Source organism: Pangasianodon hypophthalmus, chromosome 16 (genome assembly GCF_027358585.1).
Source record: "Pangasianodon hypophthalmus isolate fPanHyp1 chromosome 16, fPanHyp1.pri, whole genome shotgun sequence".
NCBI lineage: Eukaryota > Metazoa > Chordata > Actinopteri > Siluriformes > Pangasiidae > Pangasianodon > Pangasianodon hypophthalmus.
In genome coordinates this window covers 9,436,464-9,455,731 of record NC_069725.1, presented here as the reverse complement: position 1 = coordinate 9,455,731, position 19,268 = coordinate 9,436,464, and the positions used below count along the sequence as shown (strand labels likewise).

General features: G+C 40.0%; 1 protein-coding gene across 1 annotated transcript in view; it reads left to right on the top strand.

The window, feature by feature from the left end:
* The first annotated feature begins 1,311 nt into the window (after window positions 1-1,311).
* rerea (arginine-glutamic acid dipeptide (RE) repeats a) overlaps window positions 1,312-19,268 on the top strand; it is a 168,271-nt gene continuing 150,314 nt past the window's right edge. Inside the window, exon 1 of the mRNA XM_026920126.3 lies at window positions 1,312-1,581. The gene's annotated coding sequence lies outside the window, so the exon portion shown is untranslated. The remainder of the gene's footprint in view (window positions 1,582-19,268) is intronic.

Sequence of the window (19,268 nt, the reverse complement as noted above, 5' to 3'; positions counted from 1 at the left end):
TTAGGCTTTCTGCTTTTGTCCGTGCGGCCGTCCTCCTGAGATTCTTGCGATATCCCAAGAACGAGAGGTTGAATGTTTGTAGGATTTATATGGAATGATTACTGTAACTAGGTGAATTGATTAGATTTGGAATCGATCCACACAGGGTCAAGGTCACAGCAAGGTTAAATGTCTGAAATAGTTTTCCTTCAATATCTCCCTTCCTGTTTGAAGTATATTTTAAGGGTATTTGAGGCATACAAATTAGTAACAAGAAGCACTGGGAAAGAAGTTGGTGGCAGAGACATCCCTGTGTATTTCTGATATTTTCAAAAAGCTTTTGATCAGGATGACAGTTTATTATAGTGAAGTAAAGTAGAATTAATGTTTGTCTTTTAAAACAAGTTATAACATCTTCTGTGACTGAATACTCATGTATAACACACAGATAATATTATGTAAAATTATTCAGTCCCTTGCAAGACACCTTGCACACACATTCACACACTCACTCACACCTAGGAGCAATTTACCAGCGTATTTTTGGGAGGTGGGAGGAAACTGGAGAAGCAGGGCGAATTATGCAATTAGGTTTTTATTTTTCAAAAATATTAGCAAATTAATTTATTGGCCTTACTTCCTTATTTCAAGATATGATTGCATGTTGATATTTATATAATTAGAAGAAGAAGAAGAAGAAGTCTTTATTTGTCACATATACATCACAGCACAGTGAAATTGTTTTCTTCGCATATCCCAGCTTGTAAGGAAGTTGGGGTCAGAGTGCAGGGTCAGCCGTGATACCGAGCCCCTTTAGCAGATAGGGTTAAGGGCCTTGCTCAAGTGTTGGAGCTTGAATATATATATATTTATTTAGGAAACTTTTTTTTCAAAGAGAAAGATCAATATCTTTGATGGTCCATCATAGTTTCTGTCATGGTGCAATCTAATGATTCATGAATTCCTGTATTTGTAAAATTGAGGGAAAAAAAGGATGATAGTTCATTTGTCTGTAAATGTTAAAGAAAAAACGAGTTCAGCAATTGAAATGAAAGCAGAGGTTAAAAGCCTCCTCAGCAACAAAACAGCTTTATGAATTGACAACAAAACACGCGCGCGCACACGCCTAATCTACTCCACACACGCGCACACTCTAGCCCATGCACACACGCGCGCCCACGCACGCGTTTTTAAATCACAAAAACCTCCAGCTCATTGGCTGCTCTCGCGCTCACAGCAGCAGAACAGCCAATCCCGTGTTAGGACACTGGATGTGGGCGGGGCTTTCTCAGGTCCCTCTGGCTGGGAGGGAGGAGCTTCTTCATGCAGGGCTTTTCTTTCTTACTGAAGAAGGACAGAGATCCCAATCCCATCACTCTCAACACGCACACCTATAAAGATTTCCTCCTGAATGATTAAACTCGCTCCCTAACGTTAGTGAATCACTCATTTGCTCCATTTCCACCCATAGAGCAGCTATAGCGCGCTAGCTATAGCTTTACAGCTTTATAGCTTTAGCTAGAGCTACCTGCTGCCGCTTTGTGTTTGTTGCTCGCAGTCCCATCTCAAACAAATCTCTGATGTTGTAGAGCAAGACGCAAGGTAAGTTTACAACATTTACGACTTCCAGCCTCGACATAAACAGCCGACAGCGTGTTTATTCGTCCGTGTGTCGGTATTCGGTCGCAGCGGCTGTTGCAATTAGCCTCCGTGTTAATCAGTGGCTATTAGCTAGCAGTGTTAGGGGGTGCTGATTAGCCAGCGTAGTGCTGAGAGGTGGGCTAGCTAGCTAAACAGCAGCGCGGCTCGTAGCAGCAGTCAGGGATGCTTGTTATCATGGCTGCTGCAGGTACAATACAGGATTGTGACTTGCCTGTGCGGGGAAAAAAGCTCCAAGTTTGAACTTGGAAAGCTTTGTCTTCGGGAGAATTGTGCATATTGAACTTGTTGAGGCTCCTAGACTCACTCGTGCTTTTGTTGTTTTGTTGTTGTTGTTTTGTTGTTGTTGTGTGCTGTGGCTTCAGCTGGTTTCTGTCTCACCCATCTGCTCTTCCACTCATCTCTCTTTCTCCAGCAGCTGGGCTTTCACATGCCACTTGTTTCATTCATTACATGTTTTTTTTTCTTTCTTTTTTCAAAAAAAAAGAAAAAAAAAATCTCAGTCCCATGAAATCTTAGTCCCATGACTCTCAAAGTGGGCTCCAGGGACCTCCAGGGATCTCTGATTATTAGGATTCTTATTATTTCCAGTGACATGAGTGTGAATAAGCTTTCATTGTGTATGCACAGATTCTACTTTTTTTATTATTATTATTATTTTGGATGTAATATTAACATCAAAAATGATTGTCCAGCCGCCAAACCATTCTCTCAGTAACCAAAGCTTCTCTCTACAAGCCTCTGTTGCTAAGTTATGCAAAACGTCAGAGACGTGGTGGACAATTTGTGTTCTGTGTTAGAGTCACGTCACTCAAAATAACACGTCTTCAATGCGAAAAAAAGGTTTGAATCGGAAAATATGCAAGATCCTGGCTCAGTTTCCCAAAAACATCATAAAGTTAAGATCTTAACCAGTAAAGAGAGAGAGAGAGTGTCCAATGTAATGCTCGCCCAACCACTGATGATCTTGTGATGCCTGTGATTATTATTATTACTATTTTTTTATGACATGATGATCGAGATCACTCCAAACTGCTATCCGTTGTCATTACGAATGCACTGATTCTCCTTTTTTATTTTTGATACTGATATGTGATGCATTCTCCGAGTAACCTACAAGCGCTGTACAAGCTTGTTTTGTTGCTAAGTTATGCAAAACATCACAGACGTGCTCACAGCGAGCCTTAAGACAATTCATGTTCTGTGTTTACGTGCAAGATCTGAGGCATGCCAGTCAAAAACACATGCCTTCACTGCGCACACACACTCAAAATATACAGTTTCGGCTCAGAAAGTGTGTCAGATCCAGGCTCAGATTCAAATCTTCATAAAATTAAGATATTACTGAGTAAGCCTTATTTACACTGTGTTATTTCAGCTTTTAAGATTATCACTTATCTCACTGTATATCAATAAAACCTGAATTGTGTAACAGACTGTGAGATAATGTGTTCTCCGTGTCAGATTATACAGTGCAGATCCTCTAATGATAGAGCTGCGATTAAGGAAAATAACTACGTTCTGCTTACGTCATCAATCAGCAAGATCCACGCAAAACGTCACGTAAACGGAAACATCCTTCAAAGTTAGCCTGAGGTCATACATGTATAAATGTTTTTTTTGTCCAGTTCTGTAAGTTACACTCAATCCTAATGCCAGCCTCCTATTGGTGGATTTTCGACAAGGATCAAAGCAGTGTTCACACTCTGAGATTTGAATACATTTCTGACACTGCCAGAACTTTGTTGTCGGCTGTCTTTGTTGCAGTGGCACTAAATCAGCCACAGACTAGCACATCATTTGGTGCGTTTTAAGACAGCCAAATTCAAAGACCAAAGAATTCTTTATGACGTGTGATTTTAATCTGTGACAGCAAAAGTGTAAACCCAGCTGGAGAGAAACAGTTCAATGTGACACTTGCTAAACTATTTAAAGGTGCAGTAGTCTATTTTTTTTCATTCCTTACTTGTACAAATTACCTCGAAGGTATGTAGAATATGATCAGAAACAATAGGTTGAAGCTGTGGCCTTAGCAAAAGTTTAATTAGTTGCTGAGAAAACATGTTTGGAGAACCGGAATGCTTGTTTGTGTTTGGATGTGCCTCCTGTCAGTCATTTTATGGACACTATTCGGGCCACCTAGGATCCTGGGGGCGGAGCTTCGTGAACATGGACGGGAATCATTCACATCAAACCTAGCTAACCGTTAGAGACCTAATCATTGAAAATTAAAAGACTAATCTTACCTAATGTACCTTTAACTAATGCATCTTTTACACTCATCTTGTTATGATGCTATGATGGGAAACTCACTCATTATCAGATGCTGATCAGTCGTGATCAGATGCTGATTTATGGACAATATGATGTACATACTGATGTACATACTCAATAGCACATCTATACGTTTGATGTATTCGTTATGGGTATTATTTAGAGTTTAGAGTGAAAATGAATGGGTTTAAATGATTACAGTAGCACTAGTGTGTCTGCTTCTCAATCTAAAGCTCGAAACTAACTTCAGCATTAATGAATCGAACTAAATTGTTGTCAATATATAAAATAGTCCTCATCTAGATTTTAACAGCATAATACATCCTGGCAACTTGGTACACATTTGGCTAATATTATGTTGGATTATGGTTATGAAATTAATCCTAAGGACGTCTTTTGAATTTTCTTTTCTTTCTTTTTTTTTCATCGAGAAGTGTCAGTAGCTAAGAACACCCTGTATTCCTACAATAAAATAATAATAATAATAATAATAACGTTTCCGGTCAGCTTTTAATGTTACTACTGAGCAGAGCAAGCCGAGTGGACAAACGGAGCGAGAAAGGAACGCATGTTGACCGTGTAATTCTGAAGAGGACAGATGGCGATCAGATGTGGCCTAAAAACATCTGCTTGTCTTTTGCCTGAGTTTGTGTCCTACCTACAACACAACATAATGTTTTTGTTTGTAATGGAAGAAGAGCCGCAGAGCTTAAACAGTTTTTATGTAAGACATGAAAATATATCATAAAGCAAGATGACGATATATGGCTATTGTGAAATATTAACCTGTCAGTGCACTTTTCTGAGACATCACAGGATTTGTTTCTGGTTTTTATACCAGTTACAAACTCTAAGGTAATTAGGAGAAACATTTTTTTTAAACATGTGAAAATATAAACATTTATTTCCTCTCTGTTTCAAGTGTTAAATAATTAAAACAATTATTATTTTTTAATTTTTGCCCTTTTTAAGTATTTAATTTTTAAGTTTTTGTTTTGTTCAGCAACACTTTTGTTTGCTGCATTATATCACGATGCATATCGTGTATCTTAGAAATGTTTTCAGGTGATATGTGATATGATACTTTTGATATTATTGATATATTATCACCACGTTCAGAAACCTAAGAAAACAATGACGTCAGTGATATTCATATCGAAGTTAAGTCTTCGAAGCAAAAATATTTAACTTCTAATCAGCAAAGCTTTACTGTATGTAAGAGATTTCGTGAATCGGTCAATGTTATAAAAGTAATGACTATACTCGTGATATCTCCAAAAAGGGTATTATGACTTATCGTAATATAGATATTTTTCATATTGCACAGCTCTAGAGGAAAGATTAAACATTAAGTACCAGCCTGAGATGTTTTGTTGCAATTTCTTTCATTCATGCATTTTTGTATTTAGTGTTTTTTTTTTTTTACTCTTACACCCTATTTCACAAAGGGCACTTGTTTAATTGGAAGTTTCCCCCGTGCTGTTGAATAAGATCATAAGCGTGTCATTGTGTTGGGTCCATTCAGTGTGCAGGAGACACAGGCTGGATTGTATGGCCACCTGCCACTGTGTTGCACCACGACCAAATGGAGCTCTCAGCAGCGTGTGATTGGAGGAGCACACACAATCATTTTGTGCTCTCTCCTCTCTCTCTCTCTCTCTCTCTGCCCTTCTTTCCTCTCTCCACACGCTCCTCGAGCAAGGCCTGTCGTATAATACATAACAGTTTGCTTACAGTGAGTCAGTGCGCTCGCACTGTGTCGTCTGAATGCGTCTGCATACTCGGCTGCTTGGTAAGCGTTGCTTGCGTGGCGCTGTCCATAGTGTTAGTTTCAGGTTTAACCTGCAGGTTATGTCTAGATGTGTGAATCCTTTGTGTGTGAGGCTTACTTCACCTCTCAGTGACCTTGTTTTCTCAACAGTGTTGCTATAGGTGGTGTTTGTTGACACTGGTTAAGGTGAAGACACCTTTCTCTGGGTTAATATTTCTCGGAAGCAACGCAGATAATTACGTGTTGGGATTATTACACCTTTAGCGCCTTCTTAAAAGAAAAAAATCCACCCTGATTGACTCGTGATCTTCCATTGAGTAGGTGCCAGTAGGATTTATCCCTAACTTCATCTCTATCTAAAGAGAACGATGCAGCGGGGCTTTAGTCCTTTAGTCTGTCCAACTCTCGCACCTCATCTGCACTCTCTGCTCAGCTTCCTCAACTTCAGATTTCATGCTCATGTCGCCGTCCTCAATCAGTGCCATCCTGCTTGTCTTCTCGCTTTGGCAGAGTCGGGTCTCTGGCATAACACAGCACTCACAATTGCGTCACATTTCATTCTGGGACTTTGAGTCAAATTTTTTGCTGTCTGCACTACTTCTATGTTGGAAATCTTATTAATATGTCTCTGGGTAATGGTGAGTGAGAAAAGAAGCTCTTGCTCTTTTGTTTTTAGGTGCTAATAAGGAATCCTTTTGTTTGAGATCATTGAACATTTTTCTTTTATTAAATGTCATTGTAACTGCACTCGCAATGTCACCGTGTAACGTCGGAGCAGTAGACAACCGGCAACTTCTCGCAAAAACAAATACGAATACTTCACTATGATCATACTGAATATGTTTCAGGATAGAGTTCCTTTACTGAGCTCCTGTAGTGTGCAAGCAGGATTATCAGGTTATTGTTTTAACCCTCTGTGGGAGTTTGACATTTATAAATGATAAAAGGAAAAAAATCTAAATACACCCATCAACCAACCAAAAGCATTTCTGTTACATTTCTGTTACAATTGTCACATGATAGCCAGAAAAAGGAGTTTTATCATGCGGTGATCTTTTTTTTTTATTTCCAAGTGGACATTTTAGGTAGCATTCTCTTCCAAGAAAGATCTCATACTCCATAGACTAAAAAAAAAAAAAAAATTCCCTGTATTCCTTGTATAAATGTCACAGTTCTATGCAGGCGTAGGATAACGGCTCACTTTAGTCGTTAGCGCTGGGGTGAGACATGGTGAAATAATGTCTCGCTTCTTTGTGAATTGCAGAGAGAGGCAGTCAAACAGCGTAGGAGGCATCTATTAGTAATCATTCCCTACAGGCTAGAGGGCACGAAGACGTCTCACGGGTCCTACAGAGAGAAGCTGTGTTTGAGCAAAACCAAACGCGTACACTTCCTCACAGCTGTGCTTATTTTTCCTCTCCTAAAGTGACTCAATATATTTGAATCTTTCTCTCTCTCAACCCCCAGCCCAATCCCATTGTGCTCAGCTTCAGAAAACAAAACAACACAAAAAAACTAAAGAAAGCAGATTTCTTTTGTGTGGCTCCCCGCCGTTAAACCGACCGCCAATCATTTTCTCACAACATGTCATCTCACTGGCTCGGTCAGCCGAGCGTTCATAGCCATCGCTTCACTATGAGTCTTTTATTAGAGTAGTTTTACATGGAAGATTAGTGCTCGCTATGAGAACGCAGCGCTGCTGACTGTTCACTTGCCCCTCGCAGCTTTATTTCCATCAATCACGTTGTCTTCTGCCATCCTGGATTCCTGCCTCGCTTTCAGAACCAGGGAAGCCTTGAGGGAGACGGTGACAGAACAGAAGTAATCTGGTTAGTGTTTTTGGCATAGCGTTAATCCATCTTTTGAGCCGGAGTGCGTTCCGAGTTCACCCAAGAGGGCAATTTGGAGCGGCTGCTGCCAGAGCCTGTGTGAAGCACTCGCAGGCAGAGAGCAGTAAATAATGTGTTGCAAATGGAACCGCTTTCCTATGAAGTGTCAGGCAACCTGTAGGGAAGATCCCATGTGGAAGCTGGTGTGCGTAATGGAGTTGATTTGTCAATACTCAGCCTAGATTTCCACGCACTCGAATGCAGCTCCTTTGATCCGAGCTTTGATTTCGTTACTTGTTTAGAGACTAAACAGCACAGTATGAGGCACATACCACTTCAAAACCCAGTCCATTAGTTGCGAAATGAAAAATTGGAGGCGGTATTTGGACGGATTGATTTAAGTCGGAGGATTTTCTCTCCATTTGCAAGTCAGACAGTGTTAGCTTTATGGCTCTTTGAAGGATGTCATCCTCCAATCACCTGGCAAAGGCTTAAAAAGCTGTTTTAAATACTTCATTTAACTGAACCTTAGCTTACTTTTTTTTTTTTATATATAAAAACATCACTGACCTTCTACTGATTTTCTGGTAGATGTGTCTAGTTTGAATAGCTAGCTCTTTCTTTTTATGCTACATTTCCCAACATTTAAGGCTTTCATTTAGTCACTTGTGTGAATGTGTTTTTCCACAATGTTCATTGGAAATCATTGTGTGTATGTGTGTGTGTGTCCAGACCACATCAAGCAGAGTCTGCTCTCCTGCACTCCGGCGGCCGTGTTCCTTCAAAAGAACTCTTGATCGGGTATTCAGTTGCTGTGTACTCATTAAATTGAACAATCTGCCAACACTCTCTGACAGCACACACAACAAGCCTCCGCTCTGCTCTTCTTCAGAATCTGTTTTTTTGTGTGTTACGGGTGCCAAAAGCAGGGTAATTGGCCCGCTCGTCTGTCGTTTTAAGAGATTCAGCCGACACTCAGGGCAGCCTGGCAAAAATGAGACAGGCCGGCTTTTTCCCTCTCTGACACGCGCAGGATCACTGTAAGCAAAGGAGGCAGAGATCAAGCCGGTTTCCTCACGGATCCCCATTTCCCTTCACTCCTCGAAACACGAGGTTTGTGTGAACAGGCTACATCCTGTGTCATCTTTAGTGTTGGTGAGGAGAAGCAGGCGTATGCTGTGACAGCCCTCAGAACACAGGAGAACACATGTGTTTGTACTGAGTGTATTGAGTGGACACAGGCTTGATGTGCTTGCGGTTAAATTCTCATTGTCTCTCTCTCCAGATAGGGTGGATCCCTGAACTAGATTGTTTTTCGATTGAGGTGTCTTACGGCTAAGTATGTACTGATTTCAGATTTTCACATCATGATAATCACCTAATCAATTATCGTGGTTAAGGATTAATTTTATTGTAATCATCTGTACGTGCCAGGATGCAGGAAAGCAATGGTAACTAGAATAGCCACTCTTTACAACCGTGGTGAGCAGAAAAGCATCCCAGAAAATACACCATCTCGCACCTACAACAGTAGACAACCACACTGGGTTCCTCTCTTAGCAGCCAAGAGCAGGAGTCTGCAGCTACAGTGAGCACAGATCAACAAGACTGGACAGTTGAAGATTGGCAGAACTTGGTCTTTTTTTTCCAAGTGTCGGCAAGTTTGTGCCTGCTGTAGCCTCAGGGTTCGATATGTTGTTCAGTCTGAGATGCTTTTTCTGCTCACTGTGGTTGTTTGCGTTACCAAAAACTTTGTCAGCTGGCCACTCTCCTCTGATCTCTATCATCCGTAAGGCATTTCCACCCACAGTACTGCCGCACACATTTTTGTTTTTAGCACCATTGCACTACTGTGGATAAAAATTCCGGCACTTTCTGAAATACAAAACAGCCACGACACGGTCAGAGTCATTTTTCCCCCGAGTTCTGATGTTTAATATGGACGTTAACTGAAGCTCTTGACCTGTATCTGTATGATTTTATGCATTGCACTGCTGTGACGTGATTGGCGGATTGTATAATTGCATTGCACTTTTATTTTTTTATTGTAAATTCTGTAAAATGTAAAAAACCGTCACTGGGCAGTCATAAAAAGCATTTCACTGCACTTCATACTGTGTATGCTTGTGTGTGTGACCAACATAATTTCGTTTTGAATTTGAGTGTACAGGTGTTCCTAATAAAGTGGATGGTAGGCATATAACTCTACTAGTATCTCATTTGCATATTTATGAATTCGCTTATTCTAGAGATGAAATAGAAATGTCATGTTATGTAACGTGTACAGTCTGCTATGGGATTAATCACTACATGATGTGCAGTTTAAAGCGCTGGGTGCTTCATATGAACCCGAATCATGATTTATTGATAAAATACAAATTGCAAACGCAGTAATTTATTTAAAAAATGCCTTAAATGTAAAATGTTTTCCAAAAGAGCAATTGCCCACGTCTTCTTTCCCATCATTTACTGTCCCACTAAATTCTTACGTTCTTGTAGCTGAGCTCACACCCCCAAATCAGTCTGTTTTAAACACATCTAAAAGCATGCATTCTGTAGAAAGGGAAAGATTTTCTCTCACGCCTTTCTGTCAGTTCAAGTGCTTTAAAACAGCAATAAAAACATTGTTTTATATGGTTCCTCTTTACCTTCTGTTACTGTAACACGTCATTCCTACACCTTTGTACCTGAAAGCTAAGCTCCAGATTAGTTATAAAATTCAGAAACACATTTCATGGAAATTGTCTCCCAACAAGGTAAAAACATTTATCTGTTATTTCTTTCACCTTTCTTAGTTTTAATGATTTCTTCTTCTTCTTCTTCTTTGGCAGATTTACATTTGATGCAAACACTTTATATGTAGTCAGTAAGATATCAGTTTTGCCTGTATGATAACACTGGCGTGAAGGTTTATGTCTAGAACAAACCAGTAAGAAACAACAATAAAAACAGGGGGCTGTGAACTCTAGAGATTTTCGTGCGGAATCTATTCACAAGGTCATTACTCAATATTGGCTAATTTAAAAAGTAGCTAGATTGGTTTGTTTCCTATTGTGGTGTATTTTTAACCAAATACTGACACATGCCATGTTGTGGCCTTTGCTCTGTGTTTGAACGTAAAAGTGCTGCATAATACGAAATGTACTCCAGCTGAAAAGTAAAAAAACGAGAGGACGCAAAGAGGACGCATTATTAGATTTACAATGAACTCCTTTTCTTTTGATCATCAGACTCTCGATGTCTCAAAGCCCAGCTACATAACATTGATGGCCTTATGAAAGATTAACGAGTGGAGCTTTTTATGTATACGTGTACAAGATGGACTACTCGCAGCCTGCTACGGTAGCATGAATTTGTAATGTCAACCGATCGATTTTTACTGTCTTAGACGTACAGTAATGGGTGTAAAAGCAACAAACAGCTCTGGCTTTACTTGTCTTAAAATACTACAGGATGGTATAGGGGAATGCTGCTTAAATTTCAACAAAGGTCATATGAGACATACATTCACCAGCCACTTTATTAGGAACACCTGTACCTGTACTTCTGCACATTCGTGAGACACCCGCTGCTTCTATGGTCTTCTCCAATCTTTGGTGAGCCTGTGCCCACTGTAGCCTCAGATTCCTGTTCCTGGCTGACAGGAGTGTAACCTGATGTGCCGTTCTGCTGTTGTAGCCCATCTGCCTCATCGCTTGGTGTATTGTGCATTCTGAGTTGCTTTTCTGCTCACCACGGTTGTAAAGAGTGGTTACCACAGGCTTCCTGTTAGCTTGAAAGAATCTGGCCATTCTGATTGACCTCTCTCAACAACACAGCATTTTCTGACCACTGAACTGGCACTCACTGGTTGTTTTTTGATTTTTGTGCCATTCTTTGTAAACTCTAGAGACTGTTGTATGTGAAAATCCCAGGAGATCAACAGGAGAGCTCATTTTCCCCTATTCTGATGTTCGATGTGAACATTAACTGAAGTACTCGAGCTGTATTTGCATGATTTCTTTTTGCATTGGACTGCTGCCACGTGATTGGCTGACTGGATAACTGCACAAATAAGCAGGGGTACAAGTGTTCCTATTAAAGTGGCCAGCGAGTGTATAATCAGACCCTTGATCCTAGCGTTAAATCAGTCAGCCATCAGTCTTGATTGCTGGCTTCACCCTTAGTGTAGTGTAGGATTAACTGTTACAAAAATCATACAGCTCACCTGAATAAAATTCCTCCATTAACTGAACAGATGTGATTGCTTTCCAAACGAGCCCTGCAATTCCAAGCAGTTCAGTGTTACAACAGCATAGAGGTCAGATTCCATTAAGCTGACTATTTACAACGCAGTAAATGTCAGAGACACTCAAGCGTCAGTGTTACGTGACATTTTATCGAGTGATTCTGAATTTCAGCCTTACAGCCTGGGGCCTGATGTTAAATTCGAGGTAGTACCCCAGTGGAGAACCAAGTCACGGTAAAGGCTGACAGTCGAACTCCATCCCAGACGCGTAGAATCGAACAGGACTGTACGAATTACGAGCCCCGCTCGCAGATTACTGCAAGATGTCGTCCCAGATCAGACGGAGCTGCGCTTTGAGGGAGTCATTTTGCCGAATAAGATGAGGGGAGTGTTTGTAATTTAAAAGCAAAACTAAAGCAGATGTCAGGGAATTAAAGTAGCACAAGATTGCTGTGGACCGCTATGGAAAAAAAAAAAAGCCATGAACAAGCTGGTGTTTTTGTTTTAAGAGCAATGCAGCCGTTTGTCTGGCGGCCTGTTGTCAGTAAAGCGAGTGGAAAATGAGATGCCATCTTGTGGGAAAATGGAGCCATATTGGTCCGTCCCTGCCGACTGGAGTGTGGGGCCGAGTGTTACACTGCTGATTAGCTAAGAGATTTCCTGCTGTAATGACACGGCGTGATGCTAGCTTTGTGCTCTGCGCACACACACACACACGCACACACACACAGTGTACTAGTGTTTTATTGCCTGGGCTGTGAGCTTTCTTCTGATAATATCCTGAGCTCAGACATATACAAGGGGGAGACGCTCAGATGCACACACAGAGGTTCCAGTCTGGTTTGTCTGTTTGCAAGTGAATTAATGTGAGGAATGAACGAGAGGCGGAGAGATGAAGATATATTAGGCAGTACAGTTTTCTCCGATGCAGCAGCTGTGACAGAACAGGTCGAGAGCAGGGAAATTTTTATTGGCTTTGATGCATGCCTTCCACTGCCACACCCTGTAAACATAGCGATTCATTTGAGATAAACATTTATCCGATGGTTAAAGTGCCTCCGAAAACAAAATGTGTTTCAGAGTGATTTCTACCTGTCCTTTAATGTTGTGGAGTATGTTAATATTTTTTGATGACTCATCCTGTTCTTGTATTATATTCGTTCAATTAAATGCTCTCAAGAATGTATATGTCCCGCCCTGGAGCACAGTTCTGAGATAAGGTTTGATCTAATGCTGTGTAATACCCTAGACAAAAGTCCACTCACCAGCCACTTTGTTAAGAACACCTGCCTCATTCATGCAATTCATGAAAAACATTACTTGGACTTTTTTCAATCTTCAGCTGTCCGGTTTTGGTGAGCCTGCGCTCACTGTGGCCTCAGATTCCTGTTCTTGGCTGACAGGAGTGCTGTAGTCCATCCGCCTCAAGGTTTGACATGTGTTTTCTGAGATGCTTTCATCATGGCTGTTGCCTTTTTCTTATCTCAGTGAGGTGTTTCCATCTGTTTTTTGACCATTCTGTGTGTGAAAATCTCAGAAGATCAGCCGTGTCTGCTCATCTGGCACCAACAACCATGCCACAGTCAACACTGAGATCACGTTATCCCCCCTCCCATTCTGATGTTTGATGTGAACAATATCTGAAGCTCTTGAACTGTAGGTGCATGATTTTATTGATTGCACTGTTGCCTCATGATTAGATAATTGCATGAATGAGCAGGTGGGCAGGTGTTCCTAATAAAGTGGATGTTGCGTGTATATACAAATAATGATCATTCTTTAGCTATAAGCCTATCACTAAGGCACGTCAGATGCATACTGAGGCTCGAACGTGTACAGCATCACAAAAACACGTCATCCCTATCATTTTTGTTAAAGATGCCACCACGCCACCCAGGCATGGGTGAAGGCAACGAGGAGGAAATCCTCCACAAAAAAACCCTCTTCACCGAGGTGTATCTTGGACTCTATTGGCCGCTATGCAAATTAGCCGAGCACTTCAACGCTCCATCACTCTGACTTCCTGTTTCAAAAGGAAATATGTCAACATACAGAATCAAATCATGACCCTCAAGGCATTTCATGGCAGTTCTCCAGCTTAGTAGGTCAGAACGGATGTGCAGTCCTGATCGCACCACTTCAGAGGCTTACACAAAGGTGAGCCATTGTTTGGCTTTTTTCCTGACCCCGCAAAGAAATGTAAATGATAATCAATAGCTCATCAGTGATTGCTCATGGTGCGTGTCCACCACCAGCTAGCGGCTCATGTTGCAAGAGATTGATTGGCCTCATAGGCAGCGATCAATAAGGGAGATGTTGGTCTCAAATTCTAGATACAGTATTGCTTGGATACACTGAATCACCACAGTGGAGTGAGCTCTTCTAGATTGGTCTTTTTCCCAGTGAATCACAAACTTTTAATAACCAAGGTGGTGTAAATGATTCCCTGGAGCACTAGTTAGTTGTAATAGCACCACAGCGTGGGACTGATCAAGCTTTTTCCATGGGCACTTAGTGAACATATCAAACACACCTCTGTTGGATACGAGCTGCTGAAATTTTTGTAATGAAGATTTAATGAATCAGAGAAACCTTGCAAAGGTATTGCTGTTAAAGACAATGGTCATGGTGTGTGTGCTTTTTCTTGCATCACCATGCATGTGTGAGCAGAGGAGAAACCTTTTTTTTTTTTAACCAACAAGTTCGATATGCATTTTCACTTCCTCTCTCTCACAAGCAAAAGCTTTGGGTTCTTTTGGCAATCATTTCAATTCAGTCAGATCAAATCCAAACAAATAAAAACAAGATCCAGCTAGTTTTCCTAATATCCTGTTTCACTCTTAAATAATTTATCTCGTTACATGAGAAAAATGTGTTAGGATTTTAACTCTAACCCTGACATCGTCAGTTGCTAGCTAAGTGTACTTGAGTTGTCTAAATCAGAGCAAAATTGATGCTGATGTATTTGTTTGCTGTGTGGTTTCAAGCTACATGTATTTGAACCAACAAAAACAAAAACTTTCATTCACTGATCATAAATTGGTGATGGAAGAAGGCAAGCAAATCTTTGCCAAGAAATTGCAAAAAAAAAAACAAACAAACAGAAAACAGAGCACAATAAATGATTTCTATTTTAAAACATATTGTGTATTGCATCCAGTGTTTATTTTATCTCTTTGTTTATCAGTCCTAATATCCAGAACACATCATATTTCTGCAGGGCTACAGCTCTCTGATGTGTCTCAGTTTGTGCCTCATGGGTCTGTTTAGCATCTACAAAAAATGTTGCACACAACCCAAAATACACGGTATGTTTGATTCACTTCCAGCAGCTGAGTCGATTCAGAGTCGATTTAAAAGGACTACACGGTGCGTATGTGAAAGCATTTATTTTGGAGACTTATTTGACTTTCTGACATCATGAATATGGAATGATACAGAGGCTGAGAAAGTGAGACTAGTGAGAAAGACACTAGACTATGCGCTTAATTAAGAGTTGCTTGGTCAGTCGTGGATTTTCCATATCATCATAACTAATAATAACATTATGGGTTCTTGTACTGCTGCTTGTCCTTTTTGTTTTAATAGCTTTACGACCTGCATGCACAGTCCAGCTCATTAAAGAGTCTCTCAAGCCTCCTCCATTCCTCTTTTCCACCCCTTTTTTAAAGGGCTCCTGGGTCAAACAGAGCAACATCACAGGGTGATATTTAAAAGCTGCACAACTGGCTCATAAACCAGGTTGCACTGCTCTTTCCATTGGCGCTGCATTTCTTTACTGCTGCCTGAACCGAGATGATCGAATTCTACCTGATGTTTTAATGGGGGAGTGTGTGGGGATCTAAACTGGTGAATTATGGGCGTGAGTGGAGAGTGACCTTGCTGCTTTTGTGTGCTCTAATCAGCTCTGAGTCATCAGAGAGAAGGCGTCGTGTGGCCTCTCTAGCACTCTGCCCTTGCTTTGCCCTTGCGGTGAAAGCACCACGTCCGTGTACGAACGCAGCAGCATCGGATCGACATCTTGTCTTTTAACAGCTCCCTTTTTTTTTCCAGCGCAGACAAAAGCAGCGGTTGTGTGGATAGGTGTGATATCTTTATAGAGCTTCCTCTTTATAGAGCTGGTGGGGGGACAGGAAGAGATGAGAGGGGGGAAAAGTGTAAACAATAAGCCACTGCACAGCTCTGTCTAATGGCTCAATTTGTAATAAGTGTGTTGCCTCGAGCTGTTGAGCAGTGCGCAATCTTAAGGAAGAACTTGGTTGACATTTTGTTGCATTTAATGAACCCACTGGCTTGAGAATGTTGGGAAATTTTGTGAAAACCGGTAATTCATTTATCAAAAAAAGATCGTCTCGCCCACTTTCATCATTGACGTGTTATTCGCTGGCTCGTTTTATTTCCTCTGTCCTGCTTGCTTTCCTTTCCTTTCTCTTTGACTCTTCATTCCCCCTCAATTAAGCCTGAATGGACTTGGAATGGTATATTTGAATAACAAATTCACTAAAGACCCAGATGCTGCTTATACAATAATTAAAAAGCTACTACAGTTTTAAAAACCCTATTAAGCTATTATTCTGTCTTCATATTTTCCCGAGCAAGCTGCTGCCCTGTCTGCTTTTATTAGGCATATTGGCTACTGAAAGGCTCTGCTATAAATTTGATAGTCTACTCAAAATGTAGTGCTTGAAATATTAGCAATCATCTGTATTCATCTGACAGGAAAATGTAAGGGTGTCCGTCAGCACGTAGAGAGCAGAGGCAGTAATTTGATCCTCACCGCTTTAAGTGATCCTTTAGGGATTTCGCAGCGTACAGACTATGGCACAGCACCTGCCTCATGAAAGAAACATGGGCAGACAGAAGGCGACAAGAGCAACACAATAAAGTCCAAGTCTACAGAGTTATTGATTTTATTCAAATGGCAGTTTTAGCCTCAGTGTGTGTAGAGACGTGGGTTATTGTCTGAGCACTTACACACCTCCGTGGGCTTCGGGAACCTGCTCGTACAGCGCTGCCATTTAGGAAAAGACAAAACTCGCACGGGTACTAATGGATGTTTTGGGCTGCTGTATTTTTTTTTTTATTTTTTTTTTTAAATGGAATTGTATTGATTGCTGGATAAAATGGGTTGTTAGGGGCTCAAGCTTTGTCATGGACAGAAGATAATGAAAACAGAAATTAATTCCAGCGCATATCATTGGCTCTCATGGGACTTGGCTGCTGGAAGGAGGGAGGGACTCATTGTGCAGAAGTATTAGCCTACTGTTCAAATCAGCTTTGCCTTCGTGAAAGGCCTTTATTGAATGAGCATTTTGGATTAATTGGCTTTTTTTTTTGTTTGACTAATCATTATGTGTTTCTCTCTCTCTCTCTCTCTGTATGTATATATATATATATATTGTGTGTGTGTGTATATGTGTATATATATATATATATATATATATATATATATATATATATATATATATATATATATATGTATATGTAGTGTCATAAATTATGTTATGGATATGCTTTTCTGAGGCATTATGTGTATCACAATACATGGTGATTTTTAAATTTTATTTTATTTGTTTTTAAATTTTATTTTATTTGTTTACTAAATATAATTGCAAACTGACTGGAAGCAGCTGATGTTAAAACTTTATTTTACTTTATTTTACAATTGTAAAATGTTTAAAAAAAGTTATTTAGGTTTTTTTCTCTTTTCAGTGTTTAAATATTTGTATTCATTTTTATAAATTTAAAATATAACATTTACATGTTTACAAACCTATACGGTATACCGTGATAGATGTCATGAATTGTAGAAATGTCTTTTTAAATAAAAATCAATATTACTATTCAGATAAATATTTGTCAGGGGTTGTAGTGATATTGCATTTTTATTAGAGTATAGTTTGAGCCTTGTCAATTTCAAGGCATTAGCGTCTGTTTGGACAGGATGAGTTTAAATTGGAAACTGGGGTCATTTCACTAGTTTACAGGTGCTTACTCAGGGATTTATTTCAGTCCTGGTTGGTGGTGTTTTTTTCATTCAGAACCTTTCAGCCTCTTTTGAACCAAAATGCCTCTTTTCCAGATATTTTACTAGCAGTTGTTGCCTATTGTGTTGCAAAATATATTTCTGACCTCTGCTATGCATAATATTTAGTTCTTCTTACACACACGTCCAGAAAATTATTCCAAATGTAGCTGTTTTTGGTAACTCCTATCACGTTAAATGCCACACTGTCTTGACTGTAGTGTTTTACAGTGATGTTACAATCCAGTATGTGATCATACCACTGTGTGACACAAACGCTTTTAGGAAAAGAAGTGTGTTAGATCCTCTCTCTGTGGATCTTTTCATAGACCACTGAACCTTTTCAGATTTCCCAAAAGTGAACTTGAAAAATGTAAAACTTCAGCGCAGCAGAGTGACTGGAATACATTGCTGACTGGGGTAAAGGTAGAGAAGTGTATTTGCAAATAAAGTACAAAGTATAATCTGGAGAGTTCATGAAAAAAGTTAAAGGTAAGGAATAACATAAACTCACAGACTTCTTGAAACCGATGAAGGAAAACAGTTGAAAAGGGCCATGAAGTGTAAATTACAGAGTGAAAAATATAAGTTTGATGTGTTTTGGAATCAAATAATAAGAGATGGTGATGGCTATGGCATAGCTTTTGATTAATACCATTAATGGGGCTTGAGCTAATACGAAAAATGATCTGGGAGCAGATAAGGAATCCTAATAAGGCCAGCATACAGTTTAAATGGTAAAGACACAAGATCCAGCTGAAATAGCAGAAGCATTTAATGAAAACCTTATTGACTCAGTTGCTAAGATTGCATAGAGCTCTCCAGTTACTGCTCTAAATCATGCTTCAGTGGATGTGACAAAGTCTTCTCTTTCAACCTTCTCTTCTTTATCAGGGAAAAACCTGGAACACAGAGTACGACTGATCATAAATTCACTCAAGGATTCCAAACCTATGGTTCGAATACAGATTTCGTAGTCTCAAAGAAAGTTCTTGGCCTCTCCTATTGCACGGATCATCAACCTGTCAGTTTGTCGAATTGCAAGACTGTAATTGTATCACCCATCTTTAAGTCGAGCGAATCTCAGTATATTAGTAACTACAGGCTCATTATTGTTTTGCCTGTAGTATCTAAGGTAGCCGAGAAATCAGTGTCAAAGCAGCTCATTTCCTATCTTAATAATAACCCCTTGTCTTTGCACGCCATGCAATTTGGCTTTCAAGCTCACCACTACAGAGACCACCAACTGTTTTTTCAAATCAGTGTTGGATAAGGGTGGCATTATTGGAGCCATATTTCTTTAGCTTAGAAAGGCTTTTGATAAATCATAATGTTTTTTTTTTGGCTAAGCTGTGGAATGTTAACTTTTCTGTTGACGTCATTGACAGATAGAATTATATCTGGTAGTACGAACTCAGTGAGTATCGGGTCCATAATAGGGCACACGTTTCCCACAAGGATCTATACTTGGATCAGTTTTGTTTCAAATTTATACAATTGTTG